Genomic DNA, 14,790 nt, shown 5'->3' on the forward strand with positions numbered 1-14,790 from the left:
CGAAAAAAGACATTTGTCCATCCAGTTCAGCCTATATTCCATCATAATAAATACCCAGATCTACGTCCTTCTACAGAACCTAATAATTGTATGATACAATATTGTTCTGCTCCAGGAAGACATCCAGGCCTCTCTTGAACCCCTCGACTGAGTTCGCCATCACCACCTCCTCAGGCAAGCAATTCCAGATTCTCACTGCCCTAACAGTAAAGAATCCTCTTCTATGTTGGTGGAAAAACCTTCTCTCCTCCAGACGCAAAGAATGCCCCCTTGTGCCCGTCACCTTCCTTGGTATAAACAGATCCTCAGCGAGATATTTGTATTGTCCCCTTATATACTTATACATGGTTATTAGATCGCCCCTCAGTCGTCTTTTTTCTAGACTAAATAATCCTAATTTCGCTAATCTATCTGGGTATTGTAGTTCTCCCATCCCCTTTATTAATTTTGTTGCCCTCCTTTGTACTCTCTCTAGTTCCATTATATCCTTCCTGAGCACCGGTGCCCAAAACTGGACACAGTACTCCATGTGCGGTCTAACTAGGGATTTGTACAGAGGCAGTATAATGCTCTCATCATGTGTATCCAGACCTCTTTTAATGCACCCCATGATCCTGTTTGCCTTGGCAGCTGCTGCCTGGCACTGGCTGCTCCAGGTAAGTTTGTCATTAACTAGGATCCCCAAGTCCTTCTCCCTGTCAGATTTACCCAGTGGTTTCCCGTTCAGTGTGTAATGGTGATATTGATTCCCTCTTCCCATGTGTATAACCTTACATTTATCATTGTTAAACCTCATCTGCCACCTTTCAGCCCAAGTTTCCAACTTATCCAGATCCATCTGTAGCAGAATACTATCTTCTCTTGTATTAACTGCTTTACATAGTTTTGTATCATCTGCAAATATCGATATTTTACTGTGTAAACCTTCTACCAGATCATTAATGAATATGTTGAAGAGAACAGGTCCCAATACCGACCCCTGCGGTACCCCACTGGCCACAGCGACCCAGTTAGAGACTATACCATTTATAACCACCCTCTGCTTTCTATCACTAAGCCAGTTACTAACCCATTTACACACATTTTCCCCCAGACCAAGCATTCTCATTTTGTGTACCAACCTCTTGTGCGGCACGGTATCAAACGCTTTGGAAAAATCGAGATATACCACGTCCAATGACTCACCGTGGTCCAGTCTATAGCTTACTTCTTCATAAAAACTGATTAGATTGGTTTGACAGGAGCGATTTCTCATAAACCCATGCTGATATGGAGTTAAACAGTTATTCTCATTGAGATAATCCAGAATAACATCCCTCAGAAACCCTTCAAATATTTTACCAACAATAGAGGTTAGACTTACTGGCCTATAATTTCCAGGTTCACTTTTAGAGCCCTTTTTGAATATTGGCACCACATTTGCTATGCGCCAGTCCTGCGGAACAGACCCTGTCGCTATAGAGTCCCTAAAAATAAGAAATAATGGTTTATCTATTACATTACTTAGTTCTCTTAGTACTCGTGGGTGTATGCCATCCGGACCCGGAGATCTATCTATTTTAATCTTATTTAGCCGGTTTCGCACCTCTTCTTGGGTTAGATTGGTGACCCTTAATATAGGGTTTTCATTGTTTCTTGGGATTTCACCTAGAAACCCGATTTTGGCAAAGTCGGGTTTCATGAAACCCGACCCGACCCCTGTGTGGGGTCGGCCATGAGGTCGGCGATCTTCTGATCTGGAATCGGAATTCCGATACCGAGTTCCGATATGTTTAAGATATCGGGAATCGATATCGGAATTCATATTTAAGTGTAAAATAAAGAATAAAAAAAAAAAAATATTGATATACTCACCCTCGGACGCGCCCTGTTTCTCACCGGCAGCCTTCCTTCCTAAGAATGAAGGGCCTTCGATGACGTCGCGGCTTGTGATTGGTCACGTGAGCGACGTCATTGAAGGTCCTTCAGGCACTCATTCTTAGGAAGGAAGGCTGCCGGTGAGAACCAGGGCACGTCCGAGGGTAAGTATATCAATATTTTTTATTTTGATTCTTTATTTTACACTTAAATATGGATCCCAGGGCCTGAAGGAGAGTTTCCTCTCCTTCAGACCCTGGGAACCATTAGAAACCCAATGCACTGCATTGGGTTTCGTGTTTCGGCCGACCCCGACCCCGACTTTTCTATAGGATCGGCCGATTTCACTCGACCTGACTTTTGAAAAAGTCGGGTTTCGTAAAACCCGACCCGATCCTATAAAAAGAAAAGTCGCTCAACCCTAGTGATCAGTTGTACTGCCTGGCTGGAGGTTGAAGGAGCATAGTGTTGGTGTTTTGGTTGCTTGCTAAACCTGCTTTCCTTCCTAAGTTTATTCCTTCTCTTCGTTCCTCTGTGGTTGTGTGAGCATTTGGTGAGTTTGAGTCTTTTAGTTACCATGTCTGTATACCCTGTTATTTGTTGTATTATTACACTGGTGCAGTATACCTCCTTTTGGGGGGAGAGGGGGCCACTGATAGGGCCTGCACAGGAGACTGGGATACGCTGGCGGCTTGGGCCTCCTAACCATCATAGGTACCCCTGAGATAAGGGAAAGCCAGGGCCCCATTAAAGTGGTAGGGACAGGTGCGGGTCCTAGTACGCCGTCCTGCCCCTTTATCGCCGCTTACGGCGTGACAGCAATAGTCAAGAATTTGTCCCATAAGTCGATATCCAGCTGCCAGGGAAAAGGGCAGAAGTTTTGTAAAATAAGGGACAACACTGTATACATTGAGTTTTTCCATAAACTTATGTAATTGTCAATAAAAGTTTAAAAATTTATGAAATGTTTAGAATTATATTTCAGTAACCAAAGAAACATCAGAATAGGGATCTAAAAATTCTGAAGAGGCAAACTTTGTGAAAACCCAAATTTTTGTCAGTCTCAAAATTTAGGACACGTATATCCTTGGGAAGATTTTTTCCTTAGAGGATCTGACTCAAATCTACTTAGTGAGGATATTCATAGGAAGTTCAGGATTATGTAAAAAAAAATCTCCAGTTTGGATGAAAATATGTTTAACCCTTAAATAATCTTTATTGTCTTATCTAGAGTACTTTACATTTAGTTTTCTTTTAATATTACCAAATAAAGATTGAAATTAGTGATCTGGTGTCCATCTACCTTTGGCAAGAAGACCTTTATATCTTAAAGAAGTCCTGTTTGATTTAAGTCTAAGCTTCATGATTATGTTTTGTTAGATAACTTATCCAGTAAAGGTACCGTTACACTAAACGATTTACCAACGATCACGACCAGCGATACGACCTGGCCATGATCGTTGGTAAGTTGTTGTGTGGTCGCTGGGGAGCTGTCACACAGACAGCTCTCTCCAGCGACCAACGATCAGGGGAACAACTTGAAACTGTCTTCAACGATGCCGAAGTCCCCGGGTAACCAGGGTAAACATTGGGTTACTAAGTGCAGGGCCGCGCTTAGTAACCTGATATTTACCCTGGTTACCATTGTAAAAGTAAAAAAAAAAACACTACATACTCACATTCCGATGTCTGTCACGTCCCCCGGTGTCAGCTTCCCTGCACTGTGTAAGCGCCGGCCGTAAAGCAGAGCGGTGACGTCACCGCTGTGCTCTGCTTTACGGCCGGCCGGCGCTGACACAGTGCAGGGAAGCTGACGCCGGGGGACGTGACAGACATCGGAATGTGAGTATGTAGTGTTTTTTTTTTTTTTTTACTTTTACAATGGTAACCAGGGTAAATATATCATAAAGATATCATTAGCGGGATCGTTGCTACGTCACAAAAAGCGTGACGTTGCAACGATATCCTTAACGATATCGTTATGTGTGAAGATACCTTAAGTAGAAGGCAGGACAGACAGAGCCTAGATGTAATACCTAAACAATAATACTAGAGAATAAAGGAATCCTGACAATTATCTCCCAATCATTGTCTCCTGACCTCTCCGGGAATGTGTGTGAATAGATCCTAATAGACTATGGCAGCTGGATTCTTTCAGTAGAAAACATTCACAGCTCCAATAACACCATCCCAATCATTATTTTTGAGGCAATTAGGATATCCCCTGGACTTGGACGAGAGGGGTCGACATAAATTACACCATTTTTTTGCTTTATAAGTCTTTTTATTTTTTGCATTGACCCATGCTATATTTACGCAGTTTTCCTCCACCATCTGTGAGACGGCTCATTAAGTATTGAATGGTGGGAGGGAGCAGCGAGATGAAATGAAATGTCAGCTCAAAGGTTTTTAAGTGCATGAGAAAGCCTGCGAGTCATGTAACTGTTTGTCTACATATTCCAACAAAATTTTATATGTCGAAACGAAAACAAACAAGGGTAGTACAATCAATCCGGACCCATCCTTCCAGAGGTCTGCAGCAATGGTCTTCACTTTGCAGCCACATAAGTATTTCTGATGTCTTCTCAGGGGACAAACGTTTGAGGATGTGGGAGACACAGTCATTGAGTTAGGGTACCGTCACACAGTGCAATTTTCATCGCTACAACGGTACGATCCGTGACGCTCCAGCATCGTAACAATATCGCTCCAGCGTCGTAAACTGCTGTCACACTTTGCAATCTACGACGCTGGAGCGATAATTTCATGACGTATGTGCGATGTAGAAGCCGTTGGTTACTATGCGCACATCGTATACGATATATGTTACACCATGCGATCATGCCGCCACAGCGGGACAATAGACGACGAAAGAAAGTTTCAAACGATCTGCTACGACGTACGATTCTCAGCGGCGTCCCTGATCGCAGGAGCGTGTCAGACACTGCGATATCGTAACTATATCGCTCGAACGTCACGAATCGTGCCGTCGTAGCGATCAAAATTGCACTGTGTGACGGTACCCTTACTGAGCCTGTCTTGTTCCATTTACATTGTTATGGTAATTATGGCCTATGATAAGAAAACAGGATTATTTGAGGGAAAAAACAGGAGTCTTTTATTGGACTGACACAGACGCTATGTCAATTTAACACCTTTGTGGCTAGAGGAATAGACAAGGCTTTAAAGTCTACTAACTGCTATCTCCCCCTATTCCTCCAAACACAGAAGCTCTCTTGCTTTGCAGCATTTTTCATCAGCATAACTTGGTGCTCCTGGGCCCCAATACAAAATCTGCAATCGGGTCCCCAACTTCCACGTGCCAATTCTAACGGACCCCATACACATTGGATAAAAGTTGGCCAAATTTGAATATTTTAGCGGGATCAGCCAAAAGTCTGTGATTTAAGGGTGCTTCCCAACTCTCCCCAAACCGATGTTTTTGGGAGAGAGAAGGCTCTGGCCTGTTGAAGTTCAATGGTTGATGACTTTGTATGGCAAATACAACACAGGAGCAGGCTTCCAAGCCAAATGTTTCTTTGTATGGGTGAGTTAGGAGATGTCAATAGTCAGAGCTCACTGACACACTAACAGGACTTAGATCAAGTTCACACTAGCGTTCGGGGGCTTTACGGAGGGCTGCGTATGTCCTCCGTTAAGCCCTGCCTACTTCCATATACTTCTGCATGCGTCCTGCGTACCTATCTTTAACATTGGGTACGCAGGACATGCAGATGTATGCGGATGCGTTGTTTTGACCGCCGACCGCATGGGAACGCAACAAGTTGCCTTTTGTGCGGACGGTGGGAGCGTCAAAATGACGCATCCGCTTACATCCGCATACATCCGCATGTCCTGCATACTCAATGTTAAAGATAGGTACGCAAGACGCATGCAGAAGTATGCGGAAGTAGGTGGGGCTTAACGGAGCACGTACGCAGCCCTCCGCAAAGCTCCCGAATGCAACTGTGAACCCGGCCTTAGAAATGCTCCAAATATTTTTTTGCAAGAAAGCACCAGAAAAAAGTCAGAGATGCTTACCTGCCCAGGCCTCCAAATAAATGCACTATCAGGGTGTAGTGGACCCAATTAAACATGGCAGTAACACAGGTGCAGCAATACCGATGAAACAACCACTTTCAATCTAGTGTGTGGATGTTTGGTATATTAGTGCACAAAAAATGATAAAAATTTGTATGCAGCGTTGTTCACATCAGGTGATGCAGACCATCTGGCTTACAGTGTATTAGTGAGGCCCATACTCTTAGATCAGGCGGGCTGCCAAGCGCTAACCAAAATGCATCCTGTGTGAACAGAGACCAGAGTTTACACAGCCATCTGGGCCCAATTGCACCCTGAAAAAGAAATAAAGCGCACAAAACACATATCAATATATGTGAGGTATTATTTGATATTATGGCCAAAATATGGAAGCTCGCAACCCACGTCAAGGGTCCCCACATTTGCGAGTCCTATCACTAAACAACAACAAAAAAATTGAGAGTGCAATGTGAGAAACTCGCACAAGTCTCTCGCATCAATACCCGGCACAGCCGCAGGCACTCGGGACCGGAGCGTTCAGCTACATAGAAATACATGCAGTCGCACACTCCGGTCGCGAGTGCCGGCGGCATTGCCGGGTACTGATGCGAGAGACTCGTGCGAGTTTCTTGCCTTGCACTCGCAATTGTAGCCCCGGACTAATACTACAGTCTTGGGGTCAAATCAGTCATTATTGCCAAAGTGCAACGTCTCCCTTTGAATCCTGTATATTTAGACCCCGAATGTATTTCTATACTCAGTGAAGATTGTGCTTAACACCATCCTGACATAAGATGTATATTTACACCATATGTAGGGTCCCTGACTTTGATGCGTCATCACACACCGAGAATGGATCTTTCATAATGCAGTGCAAGCACAAGAATAGACTTGGTAGAGTATAAGTACTGTTCATATAGTTAAGTGGTTTAGCAATGGTATAGAACATAAGGTAGGAATGATAGGATAGGATAGGATATAGTTAATATATAGAACAAGCCCAGTGCACCCACTGGGATAAGTGTTAGTAAAAAGTGAGCACTTCCTGGTAGAGATTTAGATAGGGATGTAGCATGACAAGGTCAAGTTCAAGTGGAGTGGGCTGCTAGGGACAGCATGTACCAGTCGTCCGAAGTAGTGGGAAGCCCTACTGTAATCCAGAGTGGATGCCCCTGTCACATCCGGAGCCCAAAGTCTGGCATAGGGGTTGTCAGACACATCATGTCCTCTGGCGTACAGTGGAAGATGGACAGGGACGCGTGTAGATGGAAGGTGGTGGATCCCGGGTGCCTGGAGACAGCAGAAGTCTATGTCCTACAAGTGGGTGTGATGCACCCAACACCTTTCATCACTGGGACTGGGACCCTGCTTTCCTGTAGAGTGCCAGAGCATAACCAGACAGTAGCTTGATCATGACTACCGCTCTCAGCAACTTTACAGATAATAAAAATATTCTACAATCTATATATTTTACATAATTAAATAACTGTCATAGAAAATCTCATCTTCATAAATCCAACTTTTTGATTTTGTTGCACCTTCTGGTGTATTTCACAGCTTTTCCATTTACGTGGTTACACAAATGATGTAAGAGCTAATTTGTTCATCTTGCGCCAGCTGCTATGTACATTTCTGATATGCGCTAGCCCCAGTCTACAGCGCCGTGAGGCTGCAATGATTCATTCACTCCTTGTTGGAGTGCAGGACAAAATAGCTGATTCAAAAATAGATGTTCAGATCTTAATGCGGTCACTTATCAGATCTCTACTCTCCGCCAAATGTGGGAGCCAACATGTTGTTCATGTGTAACACAACATTCATTGCTGAAAATGATGTGTACGCGGCACATCTCCAGTATTACAGTAGCGGGCCAACTCACAATTAGTTTCCCTACCTGGATGGTATTTGCATACATTCTGCATGTTACCAAATAATATAAATTTTACAACTTTTTCTGAGGGTGTAGATATGAGGTGTAGATTCTGAGGTCCTCAACCCATGAGAAAGGTAAAGAAGGACACATAGGTATTTAGTTTCTCTGCTCTGCATTTTTATCTCTATACCTCGTAGGCTAGGATAAGTTGCTTTCTACTGCCCAAAGGAACCTATCATTTGGTACACATCTCTGCTGTGAGTCCTTCCTTAGTTGTCCTCCTGGTTCGTGATATCCGAAGTGGCATCATCTTACACTTCCCATCTCTGGATATCTCGATCCATGAAAAAAAGTGAAGAAGGTCATCTCCATAGAAGCTATTAATTCCAACAATGAAGTGGAAAGTTGTTGCAACATTTATGGAGTGGTTCTTAGCAGCTACACCCGAACAATGAAGGACGCTAAACAGCTATAGGTGATCCCAATGGAGATAGAGAATATCGTGAGAACATTCTCCATCCAACATAGGCGTCTTTGCACGTGACATTGCTGCTTGCAGATATAAAGTATGATGTGACATAGTCCTTGGGGACCTGTAATAATAGAAATGTAGGCACTTTATATGTTGCCATATTGAGGCTCCATACATATAAATATACTTTATTTTTTTATTATCATTTTTTCCTGTCTGTGACCAATTCTGCTAATGGACTGATGCCTGTGGGAAGATAGATGAACACATAGGCTTTACTTCTGCTCCGTTCACTGGTCATCATGAGAGGCTTTAGTTAGAAAAGATCAAGGGTCAAGCAGAATAGCAAGTGCCCAGAATCAATGAGTCACTCAACGATAGAAGCACTCGGATAGCAAAATAAAATGTCAAATAACATCTGCTGACTCTTCTATCAAGATAGAAATATGACATTGCCACCTTCCACAGCGTTCCCCGCTGTTCTTCCACTCACTGATGTAACCACCTCACTGTACAAGCCTGCCGGAGGGCACAAACAACTCACCTCGGGAGGCTCCTCAAGAATCAACATGTATGGAGGGAAGCAGGTGGTGTCAGGTGGCAGCCTGGAAAGTCTAAGTGGGATGTTCTTGATCACTATAAAGCTGGCAGACAATAGGTGAAAGATCAAGCAAAAGTTGTAAAGACAAGAAAAATGTTGTGTAAAGTTACAAGACAGGCAACAGATGGTTGCAGACATACCTGCGGAAAAATATTCCAGTAGTCTTAAAAGACCAGAGTTTTTAACATACGTATTCGGTAAAAGAATGAATTTTCACATGATAATAATAAATTAAAACTGATAGGATCTTTAATATGGCCTTAGTTTGTATAAAGTTGTGGACTATTGCACCATTAAATTATAAGCTGGCGTGTTAAAGGGGTTGTCCGGGACTAATTAGTTGATGACCTATCTGTAGGACGTAACTGAGCTTGGACAACTCCTTTAACCTGCCAAAGCAGAAGAAGAGAAGAACAAAGATCAGCTCCCCAATGAGTGGACTTGGCTCACTATTCATTCTTGTACATGATTGTCCATTCATTTCATTTGCTAAGGTGATTGAACATGTTCTTGGATAAGGGGTCATAAACTTTTTTAACAAGGGTAATAATGAGGACTTCTCTGGTATTCACGTCAACAAATCTTTCACATTGGCTTGAAAATGTTTCCCGCAACTACCCCATTGCCTTTGGGCATTAGAGAGAACTTGTCCGCATGCTTTTACATATGGAATCAAATCTGTTTTGGGTTCCCAAAAGGAAGTGGGCACAGCCCAGGATTTCTATATTCATTATTATAATAAGTAATCCTACAATATTTACTTAAAAAAGGGTGTGGGAATTAAAGGGTTTTCCAACTTTGTAAAAATATGCAAAAGTATTTACCTGTGTCTGAAAAATCACTTGGTGTCACCATGTTTTCATTCTTGTTACTGTGAGCAGCTCTGTCCTAAACCTTTGTTTTGATGCTCTCAGGGCTTATTGATGGGATTTTTAGTCCAAGATTGAATTTTTTTGATTTGTTTCTCTTTTTTCAGACATTGCTCCTATTCACAGCTACCTAAACACCTCTCTATTACAATGTCCAACATCACTTATGAATAAATGTCGCCATCTCCTGAACGAACAGTGTAGGCCAGAACTAAAAGTTGGAGGAAGCATTTCTGGAGGGAAGAACTTGAAGGGGACGTTGGGTCAGGTGGTATCTGTGGTGTAGTTGTCAAATATAAAAGTCTGGAATAGTACAAAGGGCATTCATTAAAGTTTTCCCCTGACCCACTTCTATTTATCAGGGTCAGAGAAAATCTTTAATGAATGCCCCTCGTGAGGTGGTAAGACAGTTGGCACCAGCAAGCGAGATAGAGAGGACTAGGGTTGAGCGAAACGGGTCGTTCATTTTCAAAAGTCGCCGACTTTTGGCAAAGTCGGGTTTCATGAAACCCGATCCGACCCCTGTGCGGGGTCGGCCATGCGGTACGCGACTTTCGCGCCAAAGTCGCGTTTCAATGACGCGAAAAGCGCCATTTCTCAGCCAATGAAGGTAAACGCAGAGTGTGGGCAGCGTAATGACATAGGTCCTGGTCCCCACCATCTTAGAGAAGGGCATTGCAGTGATTGGCTTGCTGTCTGCGGCGTCACAGGGGCTATAAAAGGGAGTTCCAGCCGACCGCCATGTTACTGCTGCTGATCTGAGCTTAGGGAGAGGTTGCTGCCGCTTCGTCAGAAGCAGGGATAGCGTTAGGCAGGGTCCATTAACCACCAAACCGCTTGTGCTGTAGCGATTTCCACTGCCCAACACCACCTTCGGTGTGCAGGGACAGTGGAAGCTACATTTTTTTTTTTTTCCCCTCAGCGCTGTAGCTCATTGGGCTGCCCTACAAGGCTCCCTGATAGCTGCATTGCTGTGTGTACGCCGCTGTGCAAACCAACTGCTTTTTTCAAAGCACAAATCCTCTTGTTCCTTCCTTTCTGCACAGCTATCTTTTTGGTTTGTCCACACTTTTTATTTAATTTGTGCATCAGTCCACTCCTTATTGCTGCCTGCCATACCTGGCTGAGATTACTGCAGGGAGATAGTAATTGAAGGACACTCCCTGTTTTTTTTTTTTTTTTTGTGGGAGATTAAGATTGACATTTCTGCTAGAGTGCCATCTCTGTCTGTGTCATCTCTCACTCAGTGGGCCATAGAAAGCCTATTTATTTATTTGCTTGATTTGGGTTATAAAATCTACCTGAAAAAATCACTACATCAATCAGTGGGAGAAAAATATTGGCCTCAGGGCTTGTGTGCCACTCTTGACTCCTGTGTGCATCATCACTCACTCAGTGGGCCATAGAAAGCCTATTTATTTTTTTGCTTGATTTTGGTTCTAAAATCTACCTGAAAAAATCACTACATCAATCAGTGGGAGAAAAATATTGGCCTCAGGGCTTGTGTGCCACTCCTGACTCCTGTGTGCATCATCACTCACTCAGTGGGCCATAGAAAGCCCTTTTTTTTTTTTTTTTTGCTTTATTTGGGTTCTAAATTCTACCTGAAAAAATCAATAAATCAATCAGTGGGAGATTAATATTGGCCTTTGGGCTTGTGTGCCAGTCCTAAGCGTGCCATCTCTCTCTCTCAGATAGTGGGCCATAGAAAGCCTATTTATTTTTATTTTTTTTTATTGGGTTTATAAATTTTCCCTGGAAAAAAAAAAAAAGTGGGAGATTAATATTGGCCTCTGGGCTTGTGTGCCAGTCCTGAGCGTGCCATCTCTCTCACAAATAGTGGGCCATAGAAAGCCTATTTATTTATTTTTTTTTGGTTTTATAAATTCTCCCTTAAAAAAAAAAAGGGAGATTAATATTGGCCTTTGGGCTTGTGTGCCAGTCCTAAGCGTGCCATCTCTCTCTGTCTCTCAGATAGTGGGCCATAGAAAGCCTATTTATTATTTTTTTTATTGGGTTTATAAATTTTCCCTGGAACAAAAAAAAAAAGTGGGAGATAAATATTGGCCTCTGGGCTTGTGTGCCACTCCTGACTCCTGTGTGCGTCATCTCTCACTCAGTGGGCCATAGAAAGCCTTTTTTTGTTTTATTTGTTTTCTAAATTCTCCCTGAAAAAATCATTTTATTTTATTTGGTTTCTAAATTCTTCCTGAAAAAATGATTTTATTCTATTTTTTTTTTCCTAAAATCTCCCTGAAAAAAACAAAAAAAAAACAAATCAGTGGGAGATTAATATTGCCCTTTCTGCTTGTGTGCCAGTCTTGACTCCTGGGTGTGCCATCTCTCTCTCTCTCTCTCCAATTGTGGGCCATAGAAAGCCTATTATTTTTTTTAGCTTGATTTGGGTTCCAAAATCTACCTGAAAAAATCACTACATCAATCAGTGGGAGATAAATATTGGCCTCTGGGCTTGTGTGCCACTCCTGACTCCTGTGTGCGTCATCTCTCACTCAGTGGGCCATAGAAAGCCTTTTTTTGTTTTATTTGTTTTCTAAATTCTCCCTGAAAAAATCATTTTATTTTATTTGGTTTCTAAATTCTTCCTGAAAAAATCATTTTATTCTATTTTTTTTTTTCCTAAAGTCTCCCTGAAAAAAAAAAAAAAACAACAAATCAGTGGGAGATTAATATTGCCCTTTCTGCTTGTGTGCCAGTCTTGACTCCTGGGTGTGCCATCTCTCTCTCTCTCTCTCCAATTGTAGGCCATAGAAAGCCTATTATTTTTTTTAGCTTGATTTGGGTTCCAAAATCTACCTGAAAAAATCACTACATCAATCAGTGGGAGATAAATATTGGCCTCTGGGCTTGTGTGCCACTCCTGACTCCTGTGTGCGTCATCTCTCACTCAGTGGGCCATAGAAAGCCTTTTTTTGTTTTGTTTTCTAAATTCTCCCTGAAAAAATCATTTTATTTTATTTGGTTTCTAAATTCTTCCTGAAAAAATCATTTTATTCTATTATTTTTTTTTCCTAAAGTCTCCCTTAAAAAAAAAAAAAAATCAAATCAGTGGGAGATTAATATTTACATTTGTGCTTCAGTGACAGTCCTGCGTGTGTGGCATCTCTCTCATTTGTTGCCACCAACAACAGAGTGTGTAACATTGTGCCTGATTTTCGTTGTGGTCTCACTCACCTGTAAAGGGGTAGCTAAATCATACTGAAGTTATAGCTCACCGTGTAATTTGTGTGACAGCAACACATACCGTTAGTTTGTTTACATTTTTAAAACAATGAGGAAGTATGGTGGAAGAGGTCGTGGCCGGGGGCGTTCATTGTCAGCTGGTAATGAGGGTAGTGGTAGTGGTGGAGCATCAGCTGGTCGTGGGAAAAAAAATATTGCACCTAAGTCTGGAGCTGTGGAGCCAGGTTCGTCGTCTGGCTACACAAGGCATCGAACGCTCCCTTTTCTGGGAGTAGGAAAACCGCTTTTAAAGCCGGAGCAGCAAGAGCAAGTTTTGGCTTATCTTGCTGACTCAGCCTCTAGCTCTTTTGCCTCCTCTCGTGAAACTGGTAAATGTCAAAGCAGCGCGTCGTTAGTGGATGTTCACGGTCAGGGACAAGTCGCTTCCTTGTCCTCTTCAGCAAAAACAACAACAGAGAAGAATGCAGCAGGCGACACAACGGGTTACTCCATGGAGCTCTTTACACATACCGTCCCTGGCTTAGAAAGTGAAGCAGTTAACAGTCCATGCCCATTACAAGTTGAATCTGACATGGAGTGCACTGATGCACAGCCACAGCCAGACTACTATGCTGGTCCTTTGACTCAGACCACAACATTGCCCTCGCAGGGTGCTGATCAAGAATCAGACCCTGATGAGACTATGTTGCCCCATCACGAACGCTATACCACCGACCGACACGGTGACACAGACGAAGTTGCACACGAGCTACAAGAAGAGGTAATAGATGACCCAGTTCTTGACCCCGATTGGCAGCCATTGGGGGAACAGGGTGCAGGCGGCAGCAGTTCTGAAGCGGAGGAGGAGGGGCCGCAGCAGGCATCAACATCGCAACAGGTTCCATCTGCCGGGCCCGTATCTTGCCCAAAACGCGTGGCAAAGCCAAAACCTGATGGAGGACAGCGTGGCCATCCGGTTAAAGCTCAGTCTGCAATGCCTGAAAAGGTATCCGATGCTAGAAAGAGTGCAGTCTGGCATTTTTTTAAACAACATCCAATTGATCAGCGCAAAGTCATCTGTCAAAAATGTTCAACTACCTTAAGCAGAGGACAGAATCTGAAAAGTCTCAATACAAGTTGCATGCATAGACATTTAACCACCATGCATTTGCAAGCCTGGACTAACTACCAAACGTCCCTTAAGGTTGTAGCACCCTCGGCCAATGAAGCTAGTCAGCAACGCAACATCCCTTCCGGCAGTGTAGGGCCACCATTTTCTGCACCACCTGCAGTATCTGTGCAGGTTTCTTTGCCAGGCCAAAGCAGTCAGGGTCAGGGAATCACCAGTTTCGTAGTAGGAAACACTGCATCTAGGGCACCGGCGGCAACAATACCATCTCCCACCGTCTCTCAGTCTGCCATGTCCACCGGCACTCCCGCTAGTTCCACGATCTCCAGCTCTCCAGTCCAGCTCACCCTACATGAGACTATGGTTAGAAAAAGGAAGTACTTAGCCTCGCATCCACGTACACAGGGTTTGAACGCACACATAGCTAGACTAATCTCGTTAGAGATGATGCCCTACCGGTTAGTTGAAAGCGAAGCTTTCAAAGCCCTGATGGACTACGCTGTACCACGCTACGAGCTACCCAGTCGACACTTTTTTTCCAGAAAAGCCATCCCAGCCCTCCACCAGCATGTTAAAGAGCGCATCGTCCATGCACTCAGGCAATCTGTGAGCACAAAGGTGCACCTGACAACAGATGCATGGACCAGTAGGCATGGCCAGGGACGTTACGTGTCCATCACGGCACACTGGGTAAATGTGGTGGATGCAGGGTCCACAGGGGACAGCAAGTTTGGGACAGTTCTGCCTAGCCCATGGTCTAGGAAACAA

The sequence above is a fragment of the Ranitomeya imitator genome, chromosome 7 (assembly GCF_032444005.1).
Source record: "Ranitomeya imitator isolate aRanImi1 chromosome 7, aRanImi1.pri, whole genome shotgun sequence".
NCBI classification, from domain to species: domain Eukaryota; kingdom Metazoa; phylum Chordata; class Amphibia; order Anura; family Dendrobatidae; genus Ranitomeya; species Ranitomeya imitator.